The following is an 18,844-nucleotide window of genomic DNA, read 5'->3' as shown; positions in this document are numbered from 1 at the left end:
TGCGACTTTAGCTTCTAGAGCATTTTTACAACATTATACATAAGGTGCTGAATACATAAAAAGCGACTGTTCAGCGACAGACAAGTCGCATCGGCTGAAAGTAGGCCAGAATGTCAGTCCATGTTGGAGCAGGTTTAGATACAGTCTAAAGCATAGATCTCAAAGTCTGTGCACAGAATTTAGCAAGGGCCTCGCACCTTCTGATGCATCAGGTAGGTGCACAATAGCATAGCCTAACCCTTTGTACTTTGGTCTATATTGATGCGGGACATAGACAGCCAGCTGATGACCAATCCATTAGTGCAATGGATGGCTGGAAGCATTTGTCTTTGCCTTTGCAATACCACAGAAGCAATGCATGGTCAATGTACAGCAATGACACACCTGTGTGAACAGCCAGGAGACCCCCCCCCCATGTTATGTTACATAGTTACATAGTTAGTACGGTCGAAAAAAGACATATGTCCATCACGTTCAACCAGGGAATTAAGGGGTAGGGGTGTGGCGCGATTATTGGGGAAGGGATGAGATTTTATATTTCTTCATAAGCATTAATACTTATTTTGTCAATTAGGAACATTCAGCACCCACCCGCTATCAAGGCAGCTGCCTATCATGTCATGCCCTACCTGCACAGGTGTGCTGGCTACTCAAATGATCCAATTAAGGAGGCCATTTAGTCAGCAGCAGCAGAAGTCCTGTGCCTGGACGCTCAACAGGGGCCAGACACAAGCAGAAGCAGAAGCAGCAGAAGCAGCAGCAGCACCACCTTTTGTTTTTTGGCTGCAGCAGCAGCAAGGCCCACAGGGCTGGCTAGCTGGCTAGCCAGCAAGCAGGTAGCAATGAAAGTAGGAATCTTTCTTTTTAACCCTGTAAGGGGGTGGTGCACTGTACCCGAAGATACTGCCATATCGGGTCAATGCATAGGGCGACGGAAGCAAGCTTCGAAATCGGCCCCCGTTCTCAAAAATCCATTTAATATATGGTCCCCAGATAGGGGAACGTATCAGATATTAAACTGATAAGAACAGATACTACACTTGATCTAGCCAAAAGGCCGAGAAGCGATAACCGTGAAAGGGGCGGGCCCAACAAGGTCCCCCTTTCATGGGCACTATCACTGCTTGCTGTCAGGGAGGCTGCCAGACAATTTTCCATGCACACTCTGGGCTGGGGGGCAGTCAACCACCAGTACACACAAGCAGAACCTAAACCCATACCATTATTGCTAAGCAGCAAGACAGGGGCCCATTGCACTCCCACGGAGCCTTTTTAAATGCAATCCAATAACCCGGATTTGCCAGGAACCCTTCTTACTCCTCCTACATTGCATGTGACACTGGGCTTAGGATCTGCATAGGAAACACACACACAAGCACACACCTACCTTTGTTGCCTGCAGATGCCTCCTTGGCTGTCCCCAAACGGTATCAAACCAACACCCACGGGAAGCTGTAAGCATAGAGGACATGCCTGCACCCCCATTGGACTTACCTGTGTGGGTTAAATCCGGGTTATTTGACAACCTATGGCGGTGATGGTTCTGCTCAGGCAGAGCAGTGCTGATGCTCCTCATAAAGCTGTCGCTGCTGTGAAGGTTCTAGGTGACATCACAAATCCCTTTGGTTACATACACAACAAAGCTGGGTTGTTGTTGTTTACACTCCTGCAAGGCCTGTGGAAGTGAGTGACATCATAGCACTGTAGTTCTGAGGGTTCAAGATGGATGCAACAATCTCCTGTTGCTTCTATGAAGGCCGTAATAGACGACATCACCAAACAGCTCCATAGTCACATACACAGCAAAGGAGAGATGTTGTTTACACCTAGTGATGTCAGTGGTATTGAGTGACATCACAGCACAAGCACAGTGCTAAGGCTCCTGGGCCTGGACACAGCAGCGGCTGCAATATCTCAACGGAGAATACGTTTATATCTATGTGTGTGTGTGCGCATATATATATATATATATATATATATAATATATATATATATATATTTCTCCGCCGAAATCACTTTTAAACCCATTTCCACCTTTTTTTCCCTTCTCTTCCTCTTACTTTTTTTTCACGTTTTTTTACGTTTTTCTCCTTTTCGCCTCTTTTCTGGGCGTATTATTCTTCTTTTTCTTCTTTTTTTTCGTCTAATGCATACCCCATCAGTGCAGCAATGCTTATTCAATACCGCCAGCAGATGGAGACACTGGGGGATAATTTTCTAAGGATTTATACTGATTTTTCCTGTCTGAATTTGTCGCACAGAAAGTTGCAGGCCAAATATGTGTGACATTTCTGCGACTTTAGCTTCTAGAGCATTTTTACAACATTATACATAGGTGCTGAATACATAAAAAGCGACTGTTCAGCGACAGACAAGTCGCATCGGCTGAAAGTAGGCCAGAATGTCAGTCCATGTTGGAGCAGGTTTAGATACAGTCTAAAGCATAGATCTCAAAGTCTGTGCACAGAATTTAGCAAGGGCCTCGCACCTTCTGATGCATCAGGTAGGTGCACAATAGCATAGCCTAACCCTCTGTACTTTGGTCTATATTGATGCGGGACATAGACAGCCAGCTGATGACCAATCCATTAGTGCAATGGATGGCTGGAAGCATTTGTCTTTGCCTTTGCAATACCACAGAAGCAATGCATGGTCAATGTACAGCAATGACACACCTGTGTGAACAGCCAGGAGACCCCCCCCCCCCCCCCCCCCCCATGTTATGTTACATAGTTACATAGTTAGTACGGTCGAAAAAAGACATATGTCCATCACGTTCAACCAGGGAATTAAGGGGTAGGGGTGTGGCGCGATATTGGGGAAGGGATGAGATTTTATATTTCTTCATAAGCATTAATCTTATTTTGTCAATTAGGAACATTCAGCACCCACCCGCTATCAAGGCAGCTGCCTATCATGTCATGCCCTACCTGCACAGGTGTGCTGGCTACTCAAATGATCCAATTAAGGAGGCCATTTAGTCAGCAGCAGCAGAAGTCCTGTGCCTGGACGCTCCAACAGGGGCCAGACACAAGCAGAAGCAGAAGCAGCAGAAGCAGCAGCAGCACCACCTTTTGTTTTTTGGCTGCAGCAGCAGCAAGGCCCACAGGGCTGGCTAGCTGGCTAGCCAGCAAGCAGGTAGCAATGAAAGTAGGAATCTTTCTTTTTAACCCTGTAAGGGGGTGGTGCACTGTACCCGAAGATACTGCCATATCGGGTCAATGCATAGGGCGACGGAAGCAAGCTTCGAAATCGGCCCCCGTTCTCAAAAATCCATTTAATATATGGTCCCCAGATAGGGGACGTATCAGATATTAAACTGATAAGAACAGATACTACACTTGATCTTAGCCAAAAGGCCGAGAAGCGATAACCGTGAAAGGGGCGGGGCCCAACAAGGTCCCCTTCATGGGCACTATCACTGCTTGCTGTCAGGGAGGCTGCCAGACAATTTTCCATGCACACTCTGGGCTGGGGGGCAGTCAACCACCAGTACACACAGCAGAACCTAAACCCATACCATTATTGCTAAGCAGCAAGACAGGGGCCCATTGCACTCCCACGGGGCCTTTTTAAATGCAATCCATAACCCGGATTTGCCAGGAACCCTTCTTACTCCTCCTACTTGCATGTGACACTGGGCTTAGGATCTGCATAGGAAACACACACACAAGCACACACCTACCTTTGTTGCCTGCAGATGCCTCCTTGGCTGTCCCCAAACGGTATCAAACCAACACCCACGGGAAGCTGTAAGCATAGAGGACATGCCTGCACCCCATTGGACTTACCTGTGTGGGTTAAATCCGGGTTATTTGACAACCTATGGCGGTGATGGTTCTGCTCAGGCAGAGCAGTGCTGATGCTCCTCATAAAGCTGTCGCTGCTGTGAAGGTTCTAGGTGACATCACAAATCCCTTTGGTTACATACACAACAAAGCTGGGTTGTTGTTGTTTACACTCTGCAAGGCCTGTGGAAGTGAGTGACATCATAGCACTGTAGTTCTGAGGGTTCAAGATGGATGCAACAATCTCCTGTTGCTTCTATGAAGGCCGTAATAGACGACATCACCAAACAGCTCCATAGTCACATACACAGCAAAGGAGAGATGTTGTTTACACCTAGTGATGTCAGTGGTATTGAGTGACATCACAGCACAGTGCTAAGGCTCCTGGGCCTGGACACAGCAGCGGCTGCAATATCTCAACGGAGAATACGTTTATATCTATGTGTGTGTGTGCGCATATATATATATATATATATATATATATATATATATATATATATTTCTCCGCCGAAATCACTTTTAAACCCATTTCCACCTTTTTTTCCCTTCTCTTCCTCTTACTTTTTTTTCACGTTTTTTTACGTTTTTCTCCTTTTCGCCTCTTTTCTGGGCGTATTATTCTTCTTTTTCTTCTTTTTTTTCGTCTAATGCATACCCCATCAGTGCAGCAATGCTTATTCAATACCGCCAGCAGATGGAGACACTGGGGGATAATTTTCTAAGGATTTATACTGATTTTTCCTGTCTGAATTTGTCGCACAGAAAGTTGCAGGCCAAATATGTGTGACATTTCTGCGACTTTAGCTTCTAGAGCATTTTTACAACATTATACATAGGTGCTGAATACATAAAAAGCGACTGTTCAGCGACAGACAAGTCGCATCGGCTGAAAGTAGGCCAGAATGTCAGTCCATGTTGGAGCAGGTTTAGATACAGTCTAAAGCATAGATCTCAAAGTCTGTGCACAGAATTTAGCAAGGGCCTCGCACCTTCTGATGCATCAGGTAGGTGCACAATAGCATAGCCTAACCCTCTGTACTTTGGTCTATATTGATGCGGGACATAGACAGCCAGCTGATGACCAATCCATTAGTGCAATGGATGGCTGGAAGCATTTGTCTTTGCCTTTGCAATACCACAGAAGCAATGCATGGTCAATGTACAGCAATGACACACCTGTGTGAACAGCCAGGAGACCCCCCCCCCCCCCCCCCCCCATGTTATGTTACATAGTTACATAGTTAGTACGGTCGAAAAAAGACATATGTCCATCACGTTCAACCAGGGAATTAAGGGGTAGGGGTGTGGCGCGATATTGGGGAAGGGATGAGATTTTATATTTCTTCATAAGCATTAATCTTATTTTGTCAATTAGGAACATTCAGCACCCACCCGCTATCAAGGCAGCTGCCTATCATGTCATGCCCTACCTGCACAGGTGTGCTGGCTACTCAAATGATCCAATTAAGGAGGCCATTTAGTCAGCAGCAGCAGAAGTCCTGTGCCTGGACGCTCCAACAGGGGCCAGACACAAGCAGAAGCAGAAGCAGCAGAAGCAGCAGCAGCACCACCTTTTGTTTTTTGGCTGCAGCAGCAGCAAGGCCCACAGGGCTGGCTAGCTGGCTAGCCAGCAAGCAGGTAGCAATGAAAGTAGGAATCTTTCTTTTTAACCCTGTAAGGGGGTGGTGCACTGTACCCGAAGATACTGCCATATCGGGTCAATGCATAGGGCGACGGAAGCAAGCTTCGAAATCGGCCCCCGTTCTCAAAAATCCATTTAATATATGGTCCCCAGATAGGGGACGTATCAGATATTAAACTGATAAGAACAGATACTACACTTGATCTTAGCCAAAAGGCCGAGAAGCGATAACCGTGAAAGGGGCGGGCCCAACAAGGTCCCCTTCATGGGCACTATCACTGCTTGCTGTCAGGGAGGCTGCCAGACAATTTTCCATGCACACTCTGGGCTGGGGGGCAGTCAACCACCAGTACACACAGCAGAACCTAAACCCATACCATTATTGCTAAGCAGCAAGACAGGGGCCCATTGCACTCCCACGGGGCCTTTTTAAATGCAATCCATAACCCGGATTTGCCAGGAACCCTTCTTACTCCTCCTACTTGCATGTGACACTGGGCTTAGGATCTGCATAGGAAACACACACACAAGCACACACCTACCTTTGTTGCCTGCAGATGCCTCCTTGGCTGTCCCCAAACGGTATCAAACCAACACCCACGGGAAGCTGTAAGCATAGAGGACATGCCTGCACCCCATTGGACTTACCTGTGTGGGTTAAATCCGGGTTATTTGACAACCTATGGCGGTGATGGTTCTGCTCAGGCAGAGCAGTGCTGATGCTCCTCATAAAGCTGTCGCTGCTGTGAAGGTTCTAGGTGACATCACAAATCCCTTTGGTTACATACACAACAAAGCTGGGTTGTTGTTGTTTACACTCTGCAAGGCCTGTGGAAGTGAGTGACATCATAGCACTGTAGTTCTGAGGGTTCAAGATGGATGCAACAATCTCCTGTTGCTTCTATGAAGGCCATAATAGACGACATCACCAAACAGCTCCATAGTCACATACACAGCAAAGGAGAGATGTTGTTTACACCTAGTGATGTCAGTGGTATTGAGTGACATCACAGCACAGTGCTAAGGCTCCTGGGCCTGGACACAGCAGCGGCTGCAATATCTCAACGGAGAATACGTTTATATCTATGTGTGTGTGTGCGCATATATATATATATATATATATATATATATATATTTCTCCGCCGAAATCACTTTTAAACCCATTTCCACCTTTTTTTCCCTTCTCTTCCTCTTACTTTTTTTTCACGTTTTTTTTTACGTTTTTCTCCTTTTCGCCTCTTTTCTGGGCGTATTATTCTTCTTTTTCTTCTTTTTTTTCGTCTAATGCATACCCCATCAGTGCAGCAATGCTTATTCAATACCGCCAGCAGATGGAGTCACTGGGGGATAATTTTCTATGGATTTATACTGATTTTTCCTGTCTGAATTTGTCGCACAGAAAGTTGCAGGCCAAATATGTGTGACATTTCTGCGACTTTAGCTTCTAGAGCATTTTTACAACATTATACATAGGTGCTGAATACATAAAAAGCGACTGTTCAGCGACAGACAAGTCGCATCGGCTGAAAGTAGGCCAGAATGTCAGTCCATGTTGGAGCAGGTTTAGATACAGTCTAAAGCATAGATCTCAAAGTCTGTGCACAGAATTTAGCAAGGGCCTCGCACCTTCTGATGCATCAGGTAGGTGCACAATAGCATAGCCTAACCCTCTGTACTTTGGTCTATATTGATGCGGGACATAGACAGCCAGCTGATGACCAATCCATTAGTGCAATGGATGGCTGGAAGCATTTGTCTTTGCCTTTGCAATACCACAGAAGCAATGCATGGTCAATGTACAGCAATGACACACCTGTGTGAACAGCCAGGAGACCCCCCCCCCCCCCCCCCCATGTTATGTTACATAGTTACATAGTTAGTACGGTCGAAAAAAGACATATGTCCATCACGTTCAACCAGGGAATTAAGGGGTAGGGGTGTGGCGCGATATTGGGGAAGGGATGAGATTTTATATTTCTTCATAAGCATTAATCTTATTTTGTCAATTAGGAACATTCAGCACCCACCCGCTATCAAGGCAGCTGCCTATCATGTCATGCCCTACCTGCACAGGTGTGCTGGCTACTCAAATGATCCAATTAAGGAGGCCATTTAGTCAGCAGCAGCAGAAGTCCTGTGCCTGGACGCTCCAACAGGGGCCAGACACAAGCAGAAGCAGAAGCAGCAGAAGCAGCAGCAGCACCACCTTTTGTTTTTTGGCTGCAGCAGCAGCAAGGCCCACAGGGCTGGCTAGCTGGCTAGCCAGCAAGCAGGTAGCAATGAAAGTAGGAATCTTTCTTTTTAACCCTGTAAGGGGGTGGTGCACTGTACCCGAAGATACTGCCATATCGGGTCAATGCATAGGGCGACGGAAGCAAGCTTCGAAATCGGCCCCCGTTCTCAAAAATCCATTTAATATATGGTCCCCAGATAGGGGACGTATCAGATATTAAACTGATAAGAACAGATACTACACTTGATCTTAGCCAAAAGGCCGAGAAGCGATAACCGTGAAAGGGGCGGGCCCAACAAGGTCCCCTTCATGGGCACTATCACTGCTTGCTGTCAGGGAGGCTGCCAGACAATTTTCCATGCACACTCTGGGCTGGGGGGCAGTCAACCACCAGTACACACAGCAGAACCTAAACCCATACCATTATTGCTAAGCAGCAAGACAGGGGCCCATTGCACTCCCACGGGGCCTTTTTAAATGCAATCCATAACCCGGATTTGCCAGGAACCCTTCTTACTCCTCCTACTTGCATGTGACACTGGGCTTAGGATCTGCATAGGAAACACACACACAAGCACACACCTACCTTTGTTGCCTGCAGATGCCTCCTTGGCTGTCCCCAAACGGTATCAAACCAACACCCACGGGAAGCTGTAAGCATAGAGGACATGCCTGCACCCCATTGGACTTACCTGTGTGGGTTAAATCCGGGTTATTTGACAACCTATGGCGGTGATGGTTCTGCTCAGGCAGAGCAGTGCTGATGCTCCTCATAAAGCTGTCGCTGCTGTGAAGGTTCTAGGTGACATCACAAATCCCTTTGGTTACATACACAACAAAGCTGGGTTGTTGTTGTTTACACTCTGCAAGGCCTGTGGAAGTGAGTGACATCATAGCACTGTAGTTCTGAGGGTTCAAGATGGATGCAACAATCTCCTGTTGCTTCTATGAAGGCCGTAATAGACGACATCACCAAACAGCTCCATAGTCACATACACAGCAAAGGAGAGATGTTGTTTACACCTAGTGATGTCAGTGGTATTGAGTGACATCACAGCACAGTGCTAAGGCTCCTGGGCCTGGACACAGCAGCGGCTGCAATATCTCAACGGAGAATACGTTTATATCTATGTGTGTGTGTGCGCATATATATATATATATATATATATATATATATATATATATATATATTTCTCCGCCGAAATCACTTTTAAACCCATTTCCACCTTTTTTTCCCTTCTCTTCCTCTTACTTTTTTTTCACGTTTTTTTACGTTTTTCTCCTTTTCGCCTCTTTTCTGGGCGTATTATTCTTCTTTTTCTTCTTTTTTTTCGTCTAATGCATACCCCATCAGTGCAGCAATGCTTATTCAATACCGCCAGCAGATGGAGACACTGGGGGATAATTTTCTAAGGATTTATACTGATTTTTCCTGTCTGAATTTGTCGCACAGAAAGTTGCAGGCCAAATATGTGTGACATTTCTGCGACTTTAGCTTCTAGAGCATTTTTACAACATTATACATAGGTGCTGAATACATAAAAAGCGACTGTTCAGCGACAGACAAGTCGCATCGGCTGAAAGTAGGCCAGAATGTCAGTCCATGTTGGAGCAGGTTTAGATACAGTCTAAAGCATAGATCTCAAAGTCTGTGCACAGAATTTAGCAAGGGCCTCGCACCTTCTGATGCATCAGGTAGGTGCACAATAGCATAGCCTAACCCTCTGTACTTTGGTCTATATTGATGCGGGACATAGACAGCCAGCTGATGACCAATCCATTAGTGCAATGGATGGCTGGAAGCATTTGTCTTTGCCTTTGCAATACCACAGAAGCAATGCATGGTCAATGTACAGCAATGACACACCTGTGTGAACAGCCAGGAGACCCCCCCCATGTTATGTTACATAGTTACATAGTTAGTACGGTCGAAAAAAGACATATGTCCATCACGTTCAACCAGGGAATTAAGGGGTAGGGGTGTGGCGCGATATTGGGGAAGGGATGAGATTTTATATTTCTTCATAAGCATTAATCTTATTTTGTCAATTAGGAACATTCAGCACCCACCCGCTATCAAGGCAGCTGCCTATCATGTCATGCCCTACCTGCACAGGTGTGCTGGCTACTCAAATGATCCAATTAAGGAGGCCATTTAGTCAGCAGCAGCAGAAGTCCTGTGCCTGGACGCTCCAACAGGGGCCAGACACAAGCAGAAGCAGAAGCAGCAGAAGCAGCAGCAGCACCACCTTTTGTTTTTTGGCTGCAGCAGCAGCAAGGCCCACAGGGCTGGCTAGCTGGCTAGCCAGCAAGCAGGTAGCAATGAAAGTAGGAATCTTTCTTTTTAACCCTGTAAGGGGGTGGTGCACTGTACCCGAAGATACTGCCATATCGGGTCAATGCATAGGGCGACGGAAGCAAGCTTCGAAATCGGCCCCCGTTCTCAAAAATCCATTTAATATATGGTCCCCAGATAGGGGACGTATCAGATATTAAACTGATAAGAACAGATTTTTTTAAGTTGCCCTCAGAACTCACTCAGAGTTCCAAGATCTTATTTGAAACTCAATTATTGTGTTCATCCTTGGGTAACATAATTTAATTTCTTTTCTTAAACACCAAATGAAATAAAAAGAAACATTTTAAAATCAATACATAAAGAAAAAACTCATAAAATAACTAAACCATACCTTACTTTCTAATTAACAAATCTCCATTAGAAAGTCATTCCCTTCCTCCAAGCATACACCGTTAGGAAATCAATCAAACCTAGACTGATATTCCCTCTAGTCACATCACTCTTGGCTTGAGATGCCAACCAGGCTGGAATTTTATACGCTTCAATGAAACGATTCATATCCGCCTTAAAAGAAAAATAAACTTTGTCCCGCACCTCCTCCTCCCGTGACTTAAATCTTGCTTTTAGCTCAATCATTTCTTTATCAAATGTCCGTCTTTCTGTTTCTGACAGATTCTCCAATAAACTTCCAAGCACACCACCATATTGTGACGGCACAAACTCTTCCACCTCTTTCTTTTTCTTCTGTTCCGCTGCTCTTCTTATTGGAACCTGTTCTAGCTCAGGCTCTTTTGCTTCAACTACTTCCTCTCGGCTTCTTTTAACCGCCTCTTTTTTCCCAACCTTTTTCTTGGGACAAGAGCCAAGAAGATGGCCCTCATTCCCACACAGATGGCACTTCTTCTTCTTCTCACAATTCTCCGCCTCATGACCTTCTTCTTGGCACTTGAAGCACCACAGGAATGTACATACGTCCTTACTATGGCCATACTGCTTACACTTACGGCAAAACTCTTGCATGCCGGAGAAAAACAAGTCACCGTTTACCGTTCCAATTTTAAACCGCCCTGGCGGGACTATTAGCTTACCATCCACCGTTTCTTTAAATTTTACTTCAAACTTCCATTTGGTAGTCCATAATCCAAACTGGTTCAAAATCTTACCTTTGGGCAATACATTATCACAAAATCTTAACAGGAAAGTAACAATGTCTTCTTCTGGTGTATATGGGCTGTACATTCTTACAGTCACCAGTCTTTCTCTGCGAGGGAAGTGTGGAATTATCCCCACTCCTTCCAGGACCGAACTTCCTTTCCTTTGCTGAAAACGGCTCCAGAATACATCATAGTCCTCTTCTGACATAAGCACAACATCATAGTATCCACTCTTTGGAAATTCCAGCATGGAAAGAATTTGTTCCTTCCTGATCTCCAAGAGCTTGAACAAAACATCCTCGACCACGAATACCAGGCATCTCTCCTTTTTCCGCACATCCTGCAAGGAAATCCGCACTCCATTCCGTAATCTTGCGAAGGATGGTACACCTTCAGAAGCAGATCCACGATCTTCAGCCATCTCCAAGGTATCCAGGCACCTCCCCCACGCAAGCAGGTAGGTGGGTGTGGATCGCCTCCCGTTGTCTGGGGACTAGGCCGGCTCCCTAATAGCAGCAGGGGGGTGAAGTCCCTCCGTTAAGAAGGACGATCCCCCCAGGCAAAGGAGCCGGGTACCCCAGACACCCTCTGGCCAGACCAAGTGAGCAGAACTACACTTGATCTTAGCCAAAAGGCCGAGAAGCGATAACCGTGAAAGGGGCGGGCCCAACAAGGTCCCCTTCATGGGCACTATCACTGCTTGCTGTCAGGGAGGCTGCCAGACAATTTTCCATGCACACTCTGGGCTGGGGGGCAGTCAACCACCAGTACACACAGCAGAACCTAAACCCATACCATTATTGCTAAGCAGCAAGACAGGGGCCCATTGCACTCCCACGGGGCCTTTTTAAATGCAATCCATAACCCGGATTTGCCAGGAACCCTTCTTACTCCTCCTACTTGCATGTGACACTGGGCTTAGGATCTGCATAGGAAACACACACACAAGCACACACCTACCTTTGTTGCCTGCAGATGCCTCCTTGGCTGTCCCCAAACGGTATCAAACCAACACCCACGGGAAGCTGTAAGCATAGAGGACATGCCTGCACCCCATTGGACTTACCTGTGTGGGTTAAATCCGGGTTATTTGACAACCTATGGCGGTGATGGTTCTGCTCAGGCAGAGCAGTGCTGATGCTCCTCATAAAGCTGTCGCTGCTGTGAAGGTTCTAGGTGACATCACAAATCCCTTTGGTTACATACACAACAAAGCTGGGTTGTTGTTGTTTACACTCTGCAAGGCCTGTGGAAGTGAGTGACATCATAGCACTGTAGTTCTGAGGGTTCAAGATGGATGCAACAATCTCCTGTTGCTTCTATGAAGGCCGTAATAGACGACATCACCAAACAGCTCCATAGTCACATACACAGCAAAGGAGAGATGTTGTTTACACCTAGTGATGTCAGTGGTATTGAGTGACATCACAGCACAGTGCTAAGGCTCCTGGGCCTGGACACAGCAGCGGCTGCAATATCTCAACGGAGAATACGTTTATATCTATGTGTGTGTGTGCGCATATATATATATATATATATATATATATATATATATATATTTCTCCGCCGAAATCACTTTTAAACCCATTTCCACCTTTTTTTCCCTTCTCTTCCTCTTACTTTTTTTTCACGTTTTTTTACGTTTTTCTCCTTTTCGCCTCTTTTCTGGGCGTATTATTCTTCTTTTTCTTCTTTTTTTTCGTCTAATGCATACCCCATCAGTGCAGCAATGCTTATTCAATACCGCCAGCAGATGGAGACACTGGGGGATAATTTTCTAAGGATTTATACTGATTTTTCCTGTCTGAATTTGTTGCACAGAAAGTTGCAGGCCAAATATGTGTGACATTTCTGCGACTTTAGCTTCTAGAGCATTTTTACAACATTATACATAGGTGCTGAATACATAAAAAGCGACTGTTCAGCGACAGACAAGTCGCATCGGCTGAAAGTAGGCCAGAATGTCAGTCCATGTTGGAGCAGGTTTAGATACAGTCTAAAGCATAGATCTCAAAGTCTGTGCACAGAATTTAGCAAGGGCCTCGCACCTTCTGATGCATCAGGTAGGTGCACAATAGCATAGCCTAACCCTCTGTACTTTGGTCTATATTGATGCGGGACATAGACAGCCAGCTGATGACCAATCCATTAGTGCAATGGATGGCTGGAAGCATTTGTCTTTGCCTTTGCAATACCACAGAAGCAATGCATGGTCAATGTACAGCAATGACACACCTGTGTGAACAGCCAGGAGACCCCCCCCCCCCATGTTATGTTACATAGTTACATAGTTAGTACGGTCGAAAAAAGACATATGTCCATCACGTTCAACCAGGGAATTAAGGGGTAGGGGTGTGGCGCGATATTGGGGAAGGGATGAGATTTTATATTTCTTCATAAGCATTAATCTTATTTTGTCAATTAGGAACATTCAGCACCCACCCGCTATCAAGGCAGCTGCCTATCATGTCATGCCCTACCTGCACAGGTGTGCTGGCTACTCAAATGATCCAATTAAGGAGGCCATTTAGTCAGCAGCAGCAGAAGTCCTGTGCCTGGACGCTCCAACAGGGGCCAGACACAAGCAGAAGCAGAAGCAGCAGAAGCAGCAGCAGCACCACCTTTTGTTTTTTGGCTGCAGCAGCAGCAAGGCCCACAGGGCTGGCTAGCTGGCTAGCCAGCAAGCAGGTAGCAATGAAAGTAGGAATCTTTCTTTTTAACCCTGTAAGGGGGTGGTGCACTGTACCCGAAGATACTGCCATATCGGGTCAATGCATAGGGCGACGGAAGCAAGCTTCGAAATCGGCCCCCGTTCTCAAAAATCCATTTAATATATGGTCCCCAGATAGGGGACGTATCAGATATTAAACTGATAAGAACAGATACTACACTTGATCTTAGCCAAAAGGCCGAGAAGCGATAACCGTGAAAGGGGCGGGCCCAACAAGGTCCCCTTCATGGGCACTATCACTGCTTGCTGTCAGGGAGGCTGCCAGACAATTTTCCATGCACACTCTGGGCTGGGGGGCAGTCAACCACCAGTACACACAGCAGAACCTAAACCCATACCATTATTGCTAAGCAGCAAGACAGGGGCCCATTGCACTCCCACGGGGCCTTTTTAAATGCAATCCATAACCCGGATTTGCCAGGAACCCTTCTTACTCCTCCTACTTGCATGTGACACTGGGCTTAGGATCTGCATAGGAAACACACACACAAGCACACACCTACCTTTGTTGCCTGCAGATGCCTCCTTGGCTGTCCCCAAACGGTATCAAACCAACACCCACGGGAAGCTGTAAGCATAGAGGACATGCCTGCACCCCATTGGACTTACCTGTGTGGGTTAAATCCGGGTTATTTGACAACCTATGGCGGTGATGGTTCTGCTCAGGCAGAGCAGTGCTGATGCTCCTCATAAAGCTGTCGCTGCTGTGAAGGTTCTAGGTGACATCACAAATCCCTTTGGTTACATACACAACAAAGCTGGGTTGTTGTTGTTTACACTCTGCAAGGCCTGTGGAAGTGAGTGACATCATAGCACTGTAGTTCTGAGGGTTCAAGATGGATGCAACAATCTCCTGTTGCTTCTATGAAGGCCGTAATAGACGACATCACCAAACAGCTCCATAGTCACATACACAGCAAAGGAGAGATGTTGTTTACACCTAGTGATGTCAGTGGTATTGAGTGACATCACAGCACAGTGCTAAGGCTCCTGGGCCTGGACACAGCAGCGGCTGCAATATCTCAACGGAGAATACGTTTATATCTATGTGTGTGTGTGCGCATATATATATATATATATATATATATATATATATATATATTTCTCCGCCGAAATCACTTTTAAACCCATTTCCACCTTTTTTTCCCTTCTCTTCCTCTTACTTTTTTTTCACGTTTTTTTACGTTTTTCTCCTTTTCGCCTCTTTTCTGGGCGTATTATTCTTCTTTTTCTTCTTTTTTTTCGTCTAATGCATACCCCATCAGTGCAGCAATGCTTATTCAATACCGCCAGCAGATGGAGACACTGGGGGATAATTTTCTAAGGATTTATACTGATTTTTCCTGTCTGAATTTGTCGCACAGAAAGTTGCAGGCCAAATATGTGTGACATTTCTGCGACTTTAGCTTCTAGAGCATTTTTACAACATTATACATAGGTGCTGAATACATAAAAAGCGACTGTTCAGCGACAGACAAGTCGCATCGGCTGAAAGTAGGCCAGAATGTCAGTCCATGTTGGAGCAGGTTTAGATACAGTCTAAAGCATAGATCTCAAAGTCTGTGCACAGAATTTAGCAAGGGCCTCGCACCTTCTGATGCATCAGGTAGGTGCACAATAGCATAGCCTAACCCTCTGTACTTTGGTCTATATTGATGCGGGACATAGACAGCCAGCTGATGACCAATCCATTAGTGCAATGGATGGCTGGAAGCATTTGTCTTTGCCTTTGCAATACCACAGAAGCAATGCATGGTCAATGTACAGCAATGACACACCTGTGTGAACAGCCAGGAGACCCCCCCCCCCCCCCCCCCCCATGTTATGTTACATAGTTACATAGTTAGTACGGTCGAAAAAAGACATATGTCCATCACGTTCAACCAGGGAATTAAGGGGTAGGGGTGTGGCGCGATATTGGGGAAGGGATGAGATTTTATATTTCTTCATAAGCATTAATCTTATTTTGTCAATTAGGAACATTCAGCACCCACCCGCTATCAAGGCAGCTGCCTATCATGTCATGCCCTACCTGCACAGGTGTGCTGGCTACTCAAATGATCCAATTAAGGAGGCCATTTAGTCAGCAGCAGCAGAAGTCCTGTGCCTGGACGCTCCAACAGGGGCCAGACACAAGCAGAAGCAGAAGCAGCAGAAGCAGCAGCAGCACCACCTTTTGTTTTTTGGCTGCAGCAGCAGCAAGGCCCACAGGGCTGGCTAGCTGGCTAGCCAGCAAGCAGGTAGCAATGAAAGTAGGAATCTTTCTTTTTAACCCTGTAAGGGGGTGGTGCACTGTACCCGAAGATACTGCCATATCGGGTCAATGCATAGGGCGACGGAAGCAAGCTTCGAAATCGGCCCCCGTTCTCAAAAATCCATTTAATATATGGTCCCCAGATAGGGGACGTATCAGATATTAAACTGATAAGAACAGATACTACACTTGATCTTAGCCAAAAGGCCGAGAAGCGATAACCGTGAAAGGGGCGGGCCCAACAAGGTCCCCTTCATGGGCACTATCACTGCTTGCTGTCAGGGAGGCTGCCAGACAATTTTCCATGCACACTCTGGGCTGGGGGGCAGTCAACCACCAGTACACACAGCAGAACCTAAACCCATACCATTATTGCTAAGCAGCAAGACAGGGGCCCATTGCACTCCCACGGGGCCTTTTTAAATGCAATCCATAACCCGGATTTGCCAGGAACCCTTCTTACTCCTCCTACTTGCATGTGACACTGGGCTTAGGATCTGCATAGGAAACACACACACAAGCACACACCTACCTTTGTTGCCTGCAGATGCCTCCTTGGCTGTCCCCAAACGGTATCAAACCAACACCCACGGGAAGCTGTAAGCATAGAGGACATGCCTGCACCCCATTGGACTTACCTGTGTGGGTTAAATCCGGGTTATTTGACAACCTATGGCGGTGATGGTTCTGCTCAGGCAGAGCAGTGCTGATGCTCCTCATAAAGCTGTCGCTGCTGTGAAGGTTCTAGGTGACATCACAAATCCCTTTGGTTACATACACAACAAAGCTGGGTTGTTGTTGTTTACACTCTGCAAGGCCTGTGGAAGTGAGTGACATCATAGCACTGTAGTTCTGAGGGTTCAAGATGGATGCAACAATCTCCTGTTGCTTCTATGAAGGCCGTAATAGACGACATCACCAAACAGCTCCATAGTCACATACACAGCAAAGGAGAGATGTTGTTTACACCTAGTGATGTCAGTGGTATTGAGTGACATCACAGCACAGTGCTAAGGCTCCTGGGCCTGGACACAGCAGCGGCTGCAATATCTCAACGGAGAATACGTTTATATCTATGTGTGTGTGTGCGCATATATATATATATATATATATATATATATATATATATATATATATTTCTCCGCCGAAATCACTTTTAAACCCATTTCCACCTTTTTTTCCCTTCTCTTCCTCTTACTTTTTTTTCACGTTTTTTTACGTTTTTCTCCTTTTCGCCTCTTTTCTGGGCGTATTATTCTTCTTTTTCTTCTTTTTTTTCGTCTAATGCATACCCCATCAGTGCAGCAATGCTTATTCAATACCGCCAGCAGATGGAGACACTGGGGGATAATTTTCTAAGGATTTATACTGATTTTTCCTGTCTGAATTTGTCGCACAGAAAGTTGCAGGCCAAATATGTGTGACATTTCTGCGACTTTAGCTTCTAGAGCATTTTTACAACATTATACATAGGTGCTGAATACATAAAAAGCGACTGTTCAGCGACAGACAAGTCGCATCGGCTGAAAGTAGGCCAGAATGTCAGTCCATGTTGGAGCAGGTTTAGATACAGTCTAAAGCATAGATCTCAAAGTCTGTGCACAGAATTTAGCAAGGGCCTCGCACCTTCTGATGCATCAGGTAGGTGCACAATAGCATAGCCTAACCCTCTGTACTTTGGTCTATATTGATGCGGGACATAGACAGCCAGCTGATGACCAATCCATTAGTGCAATGGATGGCTGGAAGCATTTGTCTTTGCCTTTGCAATACCACAGAAGCAATGCATGGTCAATGTACAGCAATGACACACCTGTGTGAACAGCCAGGAGACCCCCCCCCCCCCCCATGTTATGTTACATAGTTACATAGTTAGTACGGTCGAAAAAAGACATATGTCCATCACGTTCAACCAGGGAATTAAGGGGTAGGGGTGTGGCGCGATATTGGGGAAGGGATGAGATTTTATATTTCTTCATAAGCATTAATCTTATTTTGTCAATTAGGAACATTCAGCACCCACCCGCTATCAAGGCAGCTGCCTATCATGTCATGCCCTACCTGCACAGGTGTGCTGGCTACTCAAATGATCCAATTAAGGAGGCCATTTAGTCAGCAGCAGCAGAAGTCCTGTGCCTGGACGCTCCAACAGGGGCCAGACACAAGCAGAAGCAGAAGCAGCAGAAGCAGCAGCAGCACCACCTTTTGTTTTTTGGCTGCAGCAGCAGCAAGGCCCACAGGGCTGGCTAGCTGGCTAGCCAGCAAGCAGGTAGCAATGAAAGTAGGAATCTTTCTTTTTAACCCTGTAAGGGGGTGGTGCACTGTACCCGAAGATACTGCCATATCGGGTCAATGCATAGGGCGACGGAAGCAAGCTTCGAAATCGGCCCCCGTTCTCAAAAATCCATTTAATATATGGTCCCCAGATAGGGGACGTATCAGATATTAAACTGATAAGAACAGATACTACACTTGATCTTAGCCAAAAGGCCGAGAAGCGATAACCGTGAAAGGGGCGGGCCCAACAAGGTCCCCTTCATGGGCACTATCACTGCTTGCTGTCAGGGAGGCTGCCAGACAATTTTCCATGCACACTCTGGGCTGGGGGGCAGTCAACCACCAGTACACACAGCAGAACCTAAACCCATACCATTATTGCTAAGCAGCAAGACAGGGGCCCATTGCACTCCCACGGGGCCTTTTTAAATGCAATCCATAACCCGGATTTGCCAGGAACCCTTCT

At 46.1% G+C, this 18,844-nt stretch overlaps 8 non-coding genes across 8 annotated transcripts; all 8 read right to left on the bottom strand.

Moving 5' to 3' along the window:
• Positions 1 to 878: 878 nt before the first annotated feature.
• Positions 879 to 1,069, bottom strand: LOC130329955 (U2 spliceosomal RNA). Its single transcript, XR_008873408.1, has one exon. It is a non-coding gene; the product is annotated as a U2 spliceosomal RNA (small nuclear RNA).
• Positions 1,070 to 3,180: 2,111 nt separating this feature from the next.
• Positions 3,181 to 3,371, bottom strand: LOC130329952 (U2 spliceosomal RNA). The gene has a single exon (XR_008873406.1). It is a non-coding gene; the product is annotated as a U2 spliceosomal RNA (small nuclear RNA).
• Positions 3,372 to 5,468: 2,097 nt separating this feature from the next.
• On the bottom strand, positions 5,469 to 5,659 carry LOC130329960 (U2 spliceosomal RNA). The gene has a single exon (XR_008873413.1). It is a non-coding gene; the product is annotated as a U2 spliceosomal RNA (small nuclear RNA).
• A 2,086-nt stretch (positions 5,660 to 7,745) lies between these two features.
• On the bottom strand, positions 7,746 to 7,936 carry LOC130329959 (U2 spliceosomal RNA). The gene has a single exon (XR_008873412.1). It is a non-coding gene; the product is annotated as a U2 spliceosomal RNA (small nuclear RNA).
• Positions 7,937 to 10,021: 2,085 nt separating this feature from the next.
• On the bottom strand, positions 10,022 to 10,221 carry LOC130329956 (U2 spliceosomal RNA). Its single transcript, XR_008873409.1, has one exon. It is a non-coding gene; the product is annotated as a U2 spliceosomal RNA (small nuclear RNA).
• Positions 10,222 to 13,846: 3,625 nt separating this feature from the next.
• Positions 13,847 to 14,037, bottom strand: LOC130329958 (U2 spliceosomal RNA). The gene has a single exon (XR_008873411.1). It is a non-coding gene; the product is annotated as a U2 spliceosomal RNA (small nuclear RNA).
• Positions 14,038 to 16,129: 2,092 nt separating this feature from the next.
• Positions 16,130 to 16,320, bottom strand: LOC130329957 (U2 spliceosomal RNA). The gene has a single exon (XR_008873410.1). It is a non-coding gene; the product is annotated as a U2 spliceosomal RNA (small nuclear RNA).
• A 2,092-nt stretch (positions 16,321 to 18,412) lies between these two features.
• Positions 18,413 to 18,603, bottom strand: LOC130329951 (U2 spliceosomal RNA). Its single transcript, XR_008873405.1, has one exon. It is a non-coding gene; the product is annotated as a U2 spliceosomal RNA (small nuclear RNA).
• Between the last annotated feature and the right edge of the window lie 241 nt (positions 18,604 to 18,844).

Source organism: Hyla sarda, unplaced genomic scaffold (genome assembly GCF_029499605.1).
Source record: "Hyla sarda isolate aHylSar1 unplaced genomic scaffold, aHylSar1.hap1 scaffold_3272, whole genome shotgun sequence".
In the NCBI taxonomy this organism is placed as follows: domain Eukaryota; kingdom Metazoa; phylum Chordata; class Amphibia; order Anura; family Hylidae; genus Hyla; species Hyla sarda.
This window is presented reverse-complemented; position numbering and strand designations above follow the sequence as displayed.